This window comes from Vipera berus (assembly GCF_964194415.1).
Source record: "Vipera berus genome assembly, chromosome: 5".
Taxonomy (NCBI): Eukaryota; Metazoa; Chordata; class Lepidosauria; order Squamata; family Viperidae; genus Vipera; species Vipera berus.
The window spans coordinates 99,989,434-100,004,947 of record NC_138207.1 but is presented as its reverse complement, the minus strand read 5'-3'; the positions used below and the strand labels follow the sequence as shown (position 1 = coordinate 100,004,947).

At 43.4% G+C, this 15,514-nt stretch overlaps 1 protein-coding gene across 1 annotated transcript in view; it reads left to right on the top strand.

The window, feature by feature from the left end:
- Positions 1-1,579: 1,579 nt before the first annotated feature.
- Positions 1,580-15,514, top strand: part of TSPAN14 (tetraspanin 14) — a 70,396-nt gene continuing 56,461 nt past the window's right edge. Inside the window, exon 1 of the mRNA XM_081329761.1 lies at positions 1,580-1,801. The gene's annotated coding sequence lies outside the window, so the exon portion shown is untranslated. The remainder of the gene's footprint in view (positions 1,802-15,514) is intronic.

Below are 15,514 nucleotides of genomic sequence, written 5' to 3'. Positions count from 1 at the left end.
GAGGAACAAGTAAAAGAAACAGTGATAACATGGGCAAAGAACTTTGGATATCACATAGAATTAGAAAATTGGCAAAGCTACGGGAAAGAAACTCTAAAACAGGGGTGTCAAACTGCTGGACCGCGGGCCGGATGAGTCATGCCGAAACCGCGCCCACCCCATTGCCGGTGATGGGAAAAAAAGTCACGATACATCGCGACACGTCACGTGACGTTGCGAGTTTGGCACCCCTGCTTTAAAATAACGAAAGCGGCCACCCATAAAGAAAACTTATACAAAATGTTTTATAGATGGCATTTAACCTCGCTGAGATTAGCAAAAATGTTTAAAAATATGTCTAATAAGTGTTGGAAATGTAAGCAAAAACTTACTATCATATCTGGTGAACATGCCCTAAAGCTAAAAGATACATATATGGTTACAGAAAATGATTAAACAAAAACCATATATATTTTAAGCCAGAATTGTTTTTGTTAGGCATAATAGTAGGAAACTATGAGAAAGAATGTATCTACCTAATTTTACATCTATTAACTGCAGCAAGAATAGTATGTGTTCAGTTCTGGAAAAATGAAAACCCTACCAAGAGAGGAACAATTAATTAAGAAAATCTTAGACGGTGCAGAAACAGATAGATTGACATTGAAGATAAAAAGAGAAAGAAGATTTAGAACATGGGGGAATTTTTTAATCAACGGCTGAGCACCTGTTACTCGTCCCAGCTTCTGCCAACCTAGCAGTTCGAAAGCACGTACAAGTGCAAATAGAAAAATAGGGACCACTCCGGTGGGAAGGTAACAGCGTTCCGTGCGCCTTTGGCGTCTAGTCATGCCGGCCACATGACCACAGAGACGTCCTCGGACAAGCGCTGGCTCTTTGGCTTTGAAAGGGAGATGAGCACCAGCCCCTAGAGTCGGAAACGACTAGCACGCGTGTGCGGGGGAACCTTTCCCTTTTTATATATATATGTATGTATGTATGTACGTTTGTTTTCATAGATTTTCATGGGTATAGGTATGTAGGTCTTGTAGTATCCTACACGGGAAAAGACCTGAATACGCCAACACACACACACACACACACACACATTGTTTTTGAGCACCTCTGCGACTCAAATATGGGTGAAATCTATCTATCTATCTATCTATCTATCTATCTATCTATCTATCTATCTATCTATCTATCTATCTATCTATCTATCTATCCATCCATCCATCCATCCATCCATCCATCCATCCACTTACATTCACACACACACATATACATAAAATAAACATATTAATTTATCCCTAGTTCCTATTTCTGGCCAAGCCATCTAAAGAGGATCTATCCAGCATTGTTTCCCTCCCCACCCCACGCCACCTCACCCCCGCTTCCCGGCTAGGAAAGAGGTTGGGCTTTCCTCGTGGCCTCCCCTCCCTCCTTCCCCCGCCCAAACGCTTCCCGGGCCAACCCGAAGCTGCAGCCGCCAAGCTGCCGGACGGCTCCTCCCGGGAAATCCGAAGCCCGAAGCGCCGGCGAGCAGGCGGGGCGGCTCGGTCACCAGGCGGGGCCAAGCGGCCCCCGAGAGGCTGGTTCGCTTCGGCCAGCAGGGCGGAGGCGGCGGCGGCGGCTTTTTCCTGCGTTCCCCCCCCCAGCTCTCTCTTCCTCCTCCTCTTCCTCCTCCTCCTCGCCCTACCCGAGCGTGGCGAGGAAGAGGAGCAGATGGGACCCGGTCGGACCCGGTTGGAAGCAGCCTGAAAAAAGCCAGCGGAGCCAACTTGGTGGCAAAGTTGCCCAGTTCCAGCCAGGCTGTTCAGCGGTAAGGCGGGCGTCTGTCTGTCTTCCCTCTTTGGGTTTCGCCCCCCCCTTTTATTTTTTGGGGTGGGGGGTCCCCTTCAATGGGTGGGTGGGTGGGGGTCCCTTCCTTCCTTCCTTCCTTCCTCTGGAAGCCCCTTGGCTTTTAAAGCCCAGCCTCGTCTGTCCGTCTGCCTTCCCTCTTTGGGTTCCCCCCCTTTATTTTTTTTGGGGGGTGGGGGGTCCCCTTCAATGGGTGGGTGGGGGGGTCCCTTCCTTCCTTCCTCTGGAAGCCCCTTGGCTTTTAAAGCCCAGCCTCGTCTGTCCGTCTGCCTTCCCTCTTTGGGTTCCCCCCCTTTATTTTTTTGGGGGGTGGGGGGTCCCCTTCAATGGGTGGCTGGGGGGGGGTCCCTTCCTTCCTTCCTCTGGAAGCCCCTTGGCTTTTAAAGCCCAGCCTCGCCTCTCCTTGGGAAGGAGAGAAAAAGAGATCTCCTTTGTTCCTCCGAATCGCGCGATTGTGTGTGTGTGTGTGTGTGTCTGTGTGTGTGTGCGCGTGTGCTCGTCCTTCCCCTTTTCCAGGCGAGACTACAACGCCCATGGGGCCCGGCCCGCGCCCATGGGGCCCGCAGGGAAGCCGTCGGGTCTTCCCGAAGTGCGGCGGGTGGGAAGACCCCCTTCCCCTTTTTTCCCCTCCACGTTTTGGGGCGTGGGAGCTCTCCGGTTTCGGACCGGTTTCGAACCGCGGTTCGAGGTTCGCGGCGGGGATCTGGGTTGGTTTCTTGGTTGCTTTTGGGGGGCGCCTTTTCGCCTCTCTCTCTCCGGAGCTCCTTTGCCCCCCCCCTCTCCCCTCCTCCCCATTTCCTGGCTTGTTAGAAATCTAACCTGAAACTTCCTCTTCCTGGATGCTTGTTTGGTTGAACCTGCGGGTTCGCCTGGTTGAACGTGGGAAAAACGCAATCCTGACCGCCGCCTCCTACCTCCGCCTTCTCCCCCTCCCCCTTATTTATTTCCCCACTTCCTGAGTTTCCTCCAAACCTCCACCTTGCCCGTTCCTCTCTCCCTTTTGTAAAACTCTTGAATCGCCTTGCTGGGATTCAGAAGCAACTTTCGGATAAAGAATAGAATAGAATAAGGGCTGGAAGGGACCTCGGAGGTCTTCTAGTCCAGCCCCCACCCCTCAAGCGGGAGAACCGACACCATTTCGGACAAGTGACTGTCTCTAGCCTCTTCTTAAAAACCTCCAGTGATGGAAAGTCCACGATTTCTGGAGGCAACTGGTTGATTGTCCTCACTGTCAGGAAGTTTCTCCTTAATTCCAGGTTGCTTCTCTCTTTGGTCAGTTTCCAACCATTTTTTTTTCTCCTCGTCCTGCCCTCTGGTGCTTTGGGGAATAATTTGACTCCCTCTTCTTTGTGGCAGCTTCTCATCCTGGAAGTTTGGTACCAGTCCTGGCAAAGATCTGGAGGTGACCAGGTCAAACTCTGGTGGCTTCCTTATGCACTGTTATTTTCTCTGAATTACCATCAACTTGCATGAGGATCTCTGCTCACTTAGCCCCAATAATAATAATAATAATAATAATAATAATAATAATAATAATAATAATAATAATAATAATAATAATAATAATAATAATAATAATAATAATAATAATAATAATTTATTGCCCTGTGCACCGCCCTGAGTCCTTCGGGAGAAGGACGGTATAAAAATAAAATAAATAATAATAATAATAATAATAATAATAATAATAATAATAATAATAATAATAATAATGGCAGCAATTGTGTCAACCATTAATGCCAGTCAATTTGAGTGTTCAGTTGACTGAGTTTCATGTTTTATGAATAAAGGTTTTATAAAATAATATAATAATAATAATAATAATAATAATAATAATAATAATAATAATAATAAAACAAAACAACAAAACAAACAAAACAACAAACAAATAATAATATAACAACAAAACAACAAAACAAAACAAAACCAACAATCATCATCATCATCATCATCCTGTGAATTGGGTTGGGCTGAGTGAGAAAAAAACCTAGCTGGATGGGGGGTGTGGGGGGAAGCTCTCTAAGTGAGCAAACAAGTAACTCAAATCTCCATTTTTTGTTGTTGTTCTGGTCCAGTTCCAATCCGTTGTTCTGGTCCAGTTCCAATCCAACTAAGATGATATTAAAGGCCTGGAGACTTAAAACATACGAAGAATGGTTGCAGGATTTCGGAATGGCCAGTCTAGAGAAAAGAAGGACTGGGGCGTGGGGGGGGGGGAGACACATGATAACAGTATTCCAATATTTGAGGGGCTGCCACAAGGAAGAGGGGGGTGTCAATGTATTCACCAGAGCACCAGAGGGAAGGACAAGAAACAACGGATGGAAACTGACCAAAGAGAGAAGCAACCTGGAATTAAGGAGAAAGTTCCTAACAGTAAGGACAATTAACCCGTGGAACAGCTCGCCACTGGAAATCGTGGCCTTTCCATCACTGGAGGTTTTTAAAAAGCGACTGGACTATCGCTTGTCTGAGATGGTATAGGCTCTCCTGCTTGAGTAAGGGGCTGGACTAGAAGACCTCCAAGGTCCCTTCCAACTCTATTCTGATCATTACAGTTACATTAATTCCAGAAATCCACTCAATATTTCCGTTGCAGTCCCATTAGTAACTTTCGGGGAGTCGAGTCAGACCGATTTCTCAGCTGTGCACCCCCTAATGTTGCAAAACTCTGGGGTGGCGTGGCTCACCTGCAGAAGTGGGCGTAGGTGAGGGCCAACCATTTCATGGAAGTGGAATTTGAGTCTCTTCTGCCCTGTTTGACAGGGAAGGAGACCTCCGAGCGATAGACAGACCTGATCAGGCCCTGGTTCTGGCAGTCCTCCTCCACATGACCCCAATTGGCAAGCCAAACCGTTGCTAAATGAGTTTTGACCCATTTTACCACCTTCCCTGCCCCAGTTGCTAAAGGTTAGTCACACGGGTTGTTAAAAGTGAATCTGGCTCCCCCATTACTTGTCAGAAGGTCCCAAAGGGGGATCGTGTTCCACCCCACCCCGTACACTGCAGCCGTCATAAACACGAGTCAAGTTGCCCAGTGGCTGAATTTTTGATCACTTGACCCCCGCCCCCCATGCTGCAATGGCCGTAACTGCAAAAAATGGTGATAAGTCTTCTTTTTTTTTCCTTTTCAATTGCTGCTGTAACTTGGAACAGTCCCTAAACAAACTCTTGTAAATCAAGGACTTCCTGTATGTTTTACAACTTGAGATCACTTTATCCACTTCCCCTGGTGCCTGAATTAACTTTTTTTTCTGGATGGGATCCTATCAGCTCAAGGGTTGTGCAAATGCTGCTTGTGGGATTTTTCCCCCCCCCTCGTAGCCGGGATAAAGAGGATTTTGTGAACATAGCTTCAATCAGGGCTTTTTTTTGTCATAGAACGCTCAGAATGGAGTTCCGGCACCTTTTTTGGATGGAGCCTTGTAGGGTAGGCAAGGTGGGTTGTGTGACATGTGTGAGTTCCGGCACCTTTTTCTTTTACAAAAAAAGCACTGGCTTCAATGGACTGATTAATTAACCTACGGAATGAGATTCCCCTTGAGTCCCATTGAAGGCACCTTGAACTTATCTTGAGCTTTGGGACTGATTGTGTAGCCTTAACACCGCAAGATTTTGCCTCCCCTTGTAGATGCAAGGCAGTCAATGTATTGCAGTGGGGTGTGTGTTTCCCCCCCCCAAAAAAAAAACGCTGCAACTGTGAGATGGGTGGCTAGGGAATTCTGGGAGTTGAAGTCTATATACATCTTAAACTTGTCAACTTTGAAGAAGAAAATTCATGCAGGGCCCTAATAGGGCTTCCAGATAATCGGAATCTTTGCTGTGGACATTGTTGGAGGAGAAACAGCCTTTCACAGCTCTCTGTATCATCATAGGATAGGGCAGGATAGGATAGGGAATAGAATAGAATAGAATAGAATAAAGAATAGAGTAGAATAGAATAGAGAATAAAATAGAATAGAGAGTAGAGTAGAAAGTAGAGTAGAGTAGAATAGAATAGGGAATAGAATAATAGAATAGAGAATAGAATAGAATTAGAATAGAAATAGAATAGAATATAGACAGTAGAGTAGAATAGAATAGAGAATAGAACAGAATAGAATAAAGAATAGAGTAGAATAAAATAGAGAATAGAGAATAAAATAGAATAGAGAGTAGAGTAGAGAGTAGAATAGAACAGAGAATAGAATAATAGAATAGAGAATAGAATAGAATTAGAAGAGAAGAAAATAAAAATAGAATAGAATAGAATAGAATATAGCAGGATAATCTTTTTTAAGTGATTGCTGTGGACATTGTTGGAGGAGAAACAGCCTTTCACAGCTCTCTGTATCATCATAGGATAGGGTAGGATAGGATAGGGAGTAGAATAGAATAGAATAAAGAGTAGAGTAGAATAGAATAGAGAATAAAATAGAATAGAGAGTAGAGTAGAAAGTAGAGTAGAATAGAACAGAGAATAGAATAATAGAATAGAGAATAGAAGAGAATTAGAAGAGAAGAGAATAAAAATAGAATAGAATAGAATAGAATATAGCAGGATAATCTTTTTTAAGTGATTATACCTTTACTTTACCTTTTACGGTATATTGCAACTAAAGAATCTCTTGAGCTGACCTCAACTCCGGGAAATCTCATGGACTGTCAGTTTTTTTGAGAATGGTATTGAATTGATTTGTTGTGACCTTTTTTTTTTTTAGGATTTTTTTTGGTCAATTTCCCAGGTTAACCACAGATCTGAAATCTCGGACGTGATCTCCTATCCATGCCTAAACTAGGCCTGGGACTTTGCTTAATTTCCCAGTCCAGATAACTCTGAGCAGCTGTCACCGTGAGCCTTCGAAAGTTTTTGTGACAATCCATCGAGTTGTTACCTAAGTTGTTTTTGTCACAGTTGTTGTGGTTTTTTTGAAAAGATTTTTATTGGTTTTTATAGGGCTGGGGAGGGGGATAAAAGGGTAGGTTTTATGGCGTGAAGATAATGTTGAACGGTCTCAAAGGAGACTGGGAAGCAGGATGGGGAATTTATTTTCTGCTGAGCCCCAGATGGCAAATGCGTTAAAATCCTGCCCTGTCTGCATTCTCTGATTTTTCTCTTTGTCGGTCGATGAGTCCGGTCTAAATTGAAGCTGTTTTTAAAAAAAGGGATACAGCCCTTCAGTCTCCACCAAACAATTAACAGGTTGGAAGGCGTTCCCATCTTTACAACTGGAGCCCAACCTATAGAAAAATAACTATTGCTTGATGGGTTAATTTTGTGCAGTGGTACGGGGACTCTGGAATTTGAACGCGGTTGCTAAGGTTGGGCTTGGCTTGAAAGGTGCAGTTTAAAGCCAGAGGTATGAAAATTTCTCTTCATCAACCTTTTTAAAAGCAGACTGCATTTATTGTTGGGAGCCAGCCTTGATGCATAATTCAGCTTTTTCTTCTTCTTTTTTTGTTCCTGAGATAAATGTAGGTTTCATTTTGTGGTGGGCTCGGCACCCAGTGGCATCGTAAAGCATTGTTTCATATATATATATATATTTCCAGACTAATTTTCCCCAAAACCTTCTCTTTCTCAGCAAGTAGCTTTCTCAGTAACTCTTACAACGTAAGGGGAGGATGTGCAGAATCCATCCCTTAGATCTGCCAGAAAGCAAACTTCCTCCTTTATTCTAAGTTTCACTTTCTGCTTCTTTGTTTGGCCTCCAGGTTGGCCTGTAAAATCCTTGCTCAACTCCGTGCAGGCGCTAACCAGCTTCTTGGATCAATCAAGCTGGGTTGGTTGATTTTGATTATCTGCCATCAAGTCATTGTTGATTCTTAACCAAGACAGGTTTTCTCCATGAAGATCTGTTCCTAACCTGGCCTTTCGCTTCTTCCAATGGTGCACTCATCCCCACCGTAGCTGCTGGCTGTCGTCTTCTTCTCCTCTTTCCTTCCACCTTTTCCAAGCGTCAGAACTTTCTTCAGAGAACTGGGTCTTGGCTTAATGTGTCCAAAAGAGGATAATTAGTGCCTGGTCATTAATGCCTTGAGTGAAAGCTCTGGGTTGATTGCTTTGATGATCCATTTGCTTGCTTGCTTGGCTACCCAAGGTGTTCTCAGGCGCCTTCTTTCAACACCAGAGTTCGAAAGTGTCTATACCTCTTCCATCTTCCAAGTCCAACTTTCATTTCCCTTGAGTATTACAGGGAATACCATGGTTTGCACATGCCAAAGATGCTTTTTTTTTCCAGGAGGCAACTGGACATTCTTGTTTTTCTTTGAAGACTTCTCGCTGCTCATCCAAGAAGCTTTGTCAGCTCTGACTGGATGGTGGGGGAATGGAAGGATTCATACCCCTTGTAGACAGCTGCTCATTTGCCTTCTTTTAGAGAGTTGTTTAGAGGCCAACTGGAAGTTTTATCTGTGGTCCTCAGGGTCACCTGAGTGGTGCAAATGGGTGTGGGGCCTTCTTGGAAATGTTGATAGGACTTGTGTTGTAGACTGGAGATGATATTGTATCCCTCCCCTTCTGTTGAGAGAAGGCTGTTCAGTTTTGACCTAAAGGGCCTCTTTGACCCCTCTTTCAAACCATTTGGTCCTCTGTCCAAAATGTGGATTTCCTTGTCTTTGAAAGAGAGCGGCCTTTGTCTTTTAAATGCAGAGGGACTGCTGACTCTTGTCCTGATGGGTTTTTTCTCTTGTGCTGTCCCATGTGCTTGTGAAGAGGTTGTTTTATTTCCCCAACTTGCACACTTCTGGTCTGTTCTTGCTTCTTGTTGAATGACTTGATTACTTGGGTTGAAAGCACTGCTGTTCAACTGCAATGTGTTGCAGCTCACTTTAATAATAATAATAATAATAATAACCTGATGTGGGAATTGCGTGCAGAACCTAATCCTTTGAATCTGGAGGAAGCCTTGAGCATCTTTGTAAACAGAAGGGGTGAACCAGCTGCCTTGCTTTTATAGCTGTCTCTTTCTCTTTTACTGGGTGCAGTAGATCAGCTGCTTTTTCTTCGGAACTGGAGAGGGCTGGTGGAGGACAAAGAAATTATTTCCTTCCATCCTTAGCCGTTCGATAGAAATATATGTATATATTTTTTAACACCGGCAAGAAGGCCAACCTTCTCTCTGCCCGAGCTGACGCGAAACTCACCGATATAGGCTGCAGCTTTGAGCCGTTAATTACTTCTGTAGATTTCTAATTTTGATTATTAAATATGGTCGTGGGCCCACCAGCGGCTATGGTTTTGAGGATTTCGTTATAGATCGGAACCGGAAACTAAAGAAAATCCTTGACTAGTTACTTTATTTATGTGTTTCAGTTACTGAGAGGCTGGCTGTTTATGCCTCTTGGTTTTCATTTTGTTTTGTTAATTAAGACTTAAAGCTGCAAGAATTGGATGTCCTTAGGAGCATCTAGAGGGCCAGTTTGGTCTAGTACAGGGGTAGGCAACCTTGGCTCTTTTATGACTCGTGGACTTCAACTCTCAGAGTCATAAAAGAGCCAAGGTTGCCTACCCCTGGTCTAGTTGTAAAGACATCGGGCTAGAAAGTGGGAGACAGTGAGTTCTAGTCCTGACTTAGCCATGAAAGCCAGCTTTGGGCCAATCACCAGGAGACTGGGAATTCTAGTCCTGCTTTAGGCATGCCAGCTGGGTGGCTTTGGGCCAGTCACCAGGAGATGGTGAGTTCTAGTCCTGACTTAGCCATGAAAACCGACTGGGTGACTTTAGGCCAATCACCAGGAGACTAGGAGTTCTAGACCTAACGTAGCCATGAAGTTGACTTTGGCCCAGTCACTCTCTCTCTCAGCCCACCTCGTAGGCTTGTAGTTGTGGGGAAAATAGGAGGAGGAAATCGTGTTTGGATATGTTCACCACCTTGTGTTTGTCTGTAAAAAAGAATAGAAGTGGGATCCCAATAAATGAAACCCAATCCATCTATTAGACAGGCAAGAATCCGCTTAAAGTGAAATGTGTCTAATATAACTCTTGCCATTTTGCAGCACCGTTTCCAACTTCGGCAGAGAGAGCAAATAGTTTTATTGGTGTCCGCTCCTGAAAAGGTCAGGATTCTTTTCTGAGATATTCAGATGACTTGGTCTGAGTAATCCACTTGGTTAATCAGTTTGAAATTGATCAAAGGACAGAATGCATTGAAATGTCTTCCCCCTCTTCATCACAGGGTTAAAACAGTTCATTACAAAGAATTTCCCCAAAGCCCATCTGGTGATAGATTAAATTTAGCCCTTGGGAAAATTAGCCAATGCCTGACCGTGTAATGCCCAAGTAATTGACAGTGCCTTTGTTGTTGTTAGCTGCGAAGTCGTGTCTGACCCATCACGACCCTATGGACAACGTTCCTCCAGGCCTTCCTGTCCTCTACCATCTTCTGGAGTCCATTTAGGCTCACGCCTACTGCTTCAGTGACTCCATCCAGCCACCTCCTTCTCTGTCGTCCCCTTCTTCTATTGCCCTCCATCTTTCCCAGCATTAGGCTCTTCTCCAGTGAGTCCTTCCTTCTCATTAGGTGGCCAAAGTATTTGAGTTTTAGCTTCAGGATCTGGCCTTCTAAAGAGCAGTCAGGATTGATCTCCTCTAGGACTGACTGGTTTGATCGCCTTGCAGTCCAAGGGACTCGCAGGAGTCTTCTACAGCACCATAGTTCAAAGGCTTCAATTCTTTGGCGTCCCCTTCTTCTCTTGCCCTCAATCTTTCCCACCATGAGGCTCTTCTCCAGTGAGTCCTTCCTTCTCATTAGGTGGCCGAAGTATCTGAGTTTCCACTTCAGCATCTGGCCTTCTAAAGAGCAGTCAGGGTTGATCTCCTCTAAGGACAGTGCCTTTAATATAAGTTAAAGGACAACTTGACGGTAGCAAGGTTACTTTACCCACAAAAAATGGAAAGGACTCTTTGATTCCCACCATGGATGAATGGCTAGAAAAGTGGAAGGAGCTGGCAGAGATGGCCAAATTGACTGCTTTGATTAAACAAAAGAATACGGTACCATTAATTTTGTTTCTACTTGGAAATCACTTTTGGACTTTATGTGCTTGAGGTGGAAAAAAAATGAAACTGTGATTTGGGGTTTTGCCGACTAGAAAGGTTTATTGTTATAGAAATGGGTAGAATATATTATTATGCAAAAGGAAAACGTTGAGGTTTTATGTTATTATCTCATTCTACGGCGGCAAAAGGAGTTGAAAGTCAATGCTTTTTTTTTCTTTATCTCTTCTACCTTACATTTTTCTCTCTCTTCCCCTTTCCCTCCCTTATTTTACAATTATTTTCTTTTTTCCCCCTTTGTATTCTGTATTTTATATTTCTATTTTGATAAATTCATTAAAAGTATGAAATAAAAATATAGATCGACAACCCGAAATGTATCAGAGAAGGAAAAGGAAAGTAATGTAGTCAGTTGCGAATTTTTCACAAGAATAATCAACGGGCGAAAACTTGATGATGAATTTGATGGCAGAAGCCAGACCGCTCCTGCCTCTAAAGAGTTACTTCTCATCACATCAGTGAATAATGACTTGATATTCACATTTTTTTGGAGTAGTCATGAATTTATTTAAGTGACTCATCTGTCTTTGGGGGTGAAGCTTGACAATAACTAGTCTGGAAGTGCTTAGAGATTGAGATCATGCATGTGCTGTCACTGGCTTGGCTTCATTCGATGCCTCATTATGGACTGTGGCGGCCCAGTGTTTAGAAGGCAGCATTGCAGGCTAACTCTGCCCACTGCCAGCAGTTAGGTAGCTTGATGCTGACCGGCTCAAGGTTGATTCAACCTATCCTTCTTTCTGAGGTCGGTAAAATGAGGACCCAGATTGGGGGCAAGAGGCTTACTCTCTAAACCACTCAGAGAGGGCTATAAAGCACTGTGGTATATAAGTCTAAGTGCTGTTGCTGATTCTATTCTATTCTATTCTATTCTATTTTTTTTAATCCCATTTATATCCCGCCCTTCTCCGAGGACTCAGGGCGGCTTACAATCTAAAGCACAAATCAATGTGCTTAGCAATACCTGCTTATTAGGGCTTTTGCCCCCCCCCCAAGAGGCATTATTACAAAGTCAGCTTATTGCCCCCAACATTCTGGGTCCTCATTTTACCTACCTCGGAAGGATGAAAGGCTGAGTCAACCTTGAGCCTGGTGGGACTCGAACCTGAACTAATTGCAGGCAGCTGGTGTTACTTAAGGAGGCATCAGCCCACTGCTCCACCAAGGCTCTATTCTATTTCTATTCTATTTCCCCTATTCTATTCTATTCTTTCTCATATTCTATTCTATTCTATTCTATTCTATTCTATTCTATTCTATTCTATTCTATTCTATTCTATTCTATTCTATTCTATTCTATTCTATTCTATTCTATTCTATTCTATTCTATTCTATTCTATTCTATTCTATTCTATTTCTATTTCTATTTCTATTTCTATTCTATTTCTCCTATTCTATTCTATTCTATTCTATTCTATTCTATTCTATTCTATTCTATTCTATTCTATTCTATTCTATTCTATTCTATTCTATTCTATTCTATTTCTATTTCTATTTCTATTTCTATTCTATTTCTTCTATTCTATTCTATTCTATTCTATTCTATTCTATTCTATTCTATTCTATTCTATTCTATTCTATTCTATTCTATTCTATTCTATTCTATTCTACTCTACTCTACTCTACTCTACTCTACTCCTATTCTATTCTATTCTATTCTATTCTATTCTATTCTATTCTATTCTATTCTATTCTATTCTATTCTATTCTATTCTATTCTATTCTATTTCTATTTCTATTTCTATTCTATTTCTTCTATTCTATTCTATTCTATTCTATTCTATTCTATTCTATTCTATTCTATTCTATTCTATTTCTATTTCTATTTCTATTCTATTTCTCCTATTCTATTCTATTCTATTCTATTCTATTCTATTCTATTCTATTCTATTCTATTCTATTCTATTCTATTCTATTCTATTCTATTCTATTCTATTCTATTCTATTCTATTCTATTCTATTCTATTCTATTCTATTCTATTGTCTAAGATGGCATAGGTCCCCCTGCTAGGGCTGGACTAGAAAATCTACAAGGTCCCTTCCAGTTCTCCTCTCCTCTTTGTTGGGTTTCAGTGGAATCTTTCCTAAAAATAATCCAAAGTAATAGGCTACTGGTGATAGGCTATACTTTAGACCACAGATGTCCAACCTTGGTAACTTTACGATTTGTGGACGTTGACTCCCAGGGTTCCCCAGCCAGCGTGTTGAAGTCCGCAGGCCTTAAAGATGCCAAGGTTGGACTCCCCTGCTCTAGATGAAAAGGACAGGAGAATCCCTCAAATTTGACCCTGTCTGCCTTCCCATATGTCCCCAATGCAGTAGATCTAAAGATCTACAGTTGATCTAAAGATCATGGAAGGAAATTCTGCTTCAGAAGTCCCAAAGGTGCTTTTTTCAGGAGGCAACTGAACTTCCTTGTCTTTCTTTGAAGACGTTTTGCTTCTCGTCCAAGAAGCTTCTTCAGCTCTGACTAGGGAATGGAAGGATTTATACTCCTTCTAGACAGCTGGACCTTTATAAAGCAATATAAATCCTTCCATTCCCCACAATCCAGTCAGAGCTGAAGACGCTTCTTGGACGAGAAGCGAAACATCTTCAAAGACAGACAAGAAAATCCAGTTGCCTCCTGAAAAAGCGCCTTTGGGACAACCATGACCTGGAGGACAGAGAATCTCCATGGACATCTGCTTTACAAGGTGCTCATCATTGTTTGCAGGATCTATACAGGATCTTTGGCTGTGGAGATTCTCAATCTCCAGGTCATGGTTGTCCCAAAGGTGGTTTTTTTTTTCCAAAAGGCAACGGGACTTTGTTAGTTTGATTCTCTAAAAAATGTTTCGCTTCTCATCCAAGAAGCTTCTTCGGTTTTGAACCGAAGAAGCTTCTTAGAGGAGAAGTGAAATGTTTTCAGTAAAAAAAACCCAAGAAACTCCAGTTGCCTTTTTGAAAAATAAAGGCATCTTTGGGATCTATTGGGTCTTTCCCAACCTGTCCTATAGTATAGAGCAGTGATGGCGAACCTTTTAGAGACGGAGTGCCCAAACTGCAGCCCAAAACCCACTTATGTATCATCGGGTGCCGGGTGGGCGTGGCCCATTGGGTGGGTGTGGCCCTTTGGGTGGGCGTGGCTGCAGTGGTAATGGCAGACTGGGTGGGACTAAAAAGTTCAATCAATTCCAACTTTGCGAGAACTTTTTTTTCCCCGCGAGAAGTTGAAATTGATTGATTGAAACCTTTTTTTGGGGGGTACACGGCGGTGGAGGCCTAAAGCGAAAAGGTTTTATAAAACCCAGCTGAAGGCCTAGGACTGGGGCGACGGCGCGCGTACCCACAGAGAGGGCTCTGCGTGCCACCCGTGGCACCCGTGCCATAGGTTCGCCATCACGGGCATAGAGGTATATGGCGAGCTGGTTTCCAAATGTATTGGGCTCCAGGTTCCATCAACATCTTGTGCCAGAACAGCTGTGTTGATGAAGGAAGATGAATCAGCACAAGGGTGGGGAAGCCTTATCTCTAATTCAGCCCTACCCTGCAGCTTCGCCACTCAGATAGGGCAAGCCCTGGGAGAATTTCAGTTGACTGGGCTGAAATCCAAAAACAAAGCAAGGCCCCCCAAAAAAGGTTGTTGGATATCAGGAAAATCCAGGACCAAAAGCTGGATTGGAATGAGAAGAAGACATCCCAGAAGAAGTCAGTGGGCTCAGCATTTACGCAGTGCTACCAGGACAATTGCATGGATGTGTCTATGCAATCAAGTTTCCTCTGAAAGGGCACTTTGTCTTGACCTTTTGATTTTGGCCGACAAGGATCTAAAATCTCCTCTCAGCCAAACTTTTTTTTTCCTTTGGAACTATGGCAGAATTAAGATCTAAGTAAAGGTAAAGGTTCCCCCGCACATGCGTGCTAGTCGTTTCCGACTAGGGGCCGGTGCTCATCTCCGTTTCAAAGCCAAAGAGCCAGCGCTTGTCCGAAGACGTCTCCGTGGTCATGTGGCCGGCATGACTAGACGTCAAAGGCACACGGAACGCTGTTACCTTCCCACCGTAGTGATCCCTATTTTTCTACTTGCATTTTTACCTGCTTTCGAACTGCTAGGTTGGCAGAAGCTGGGACGAGTAACAGGCGCTCACTCTGTTACACGGCACTCGGGATTCGACCTGCCAAACTGCTGACTTTCTGATCGACAAGCTCAGCGTCCTAACCCACTGAGCCAGATCCTCACAATGTTTGGCTTTCTCATATGGACAGTGTCTTAGCAGCTGCAGAACTGTGTTTTGGATGGTAGAGTGCCCTCCAATATCACTGTGTGTATTTTTGGCAAAGGAAATCCTTTGTGGCCTAGCTATAGTCTGAAGACAAGTTCCTCAAATTGGGAGCAGAATTTTGGCACGCTTTGACCAACCACAATTGGTGAACTGGACCTGGAGATTCTTCATTCATCTGCTCCCGTTTTCATTTCTCTCAGAGTCCACGCACCAAGGGGGAAAGTCAGCAAGAACCCATCTGTGTACATACATTGGGTTTTGACAGGAACTTTCACAAGGTAGGCTTCATTTTTTGACCTGATTCCTCACTTTTCCTTTGCTTCTTCCATTTTGTGAGCATTGAAGAGGGGTAACATGGTATAATAATCAACAA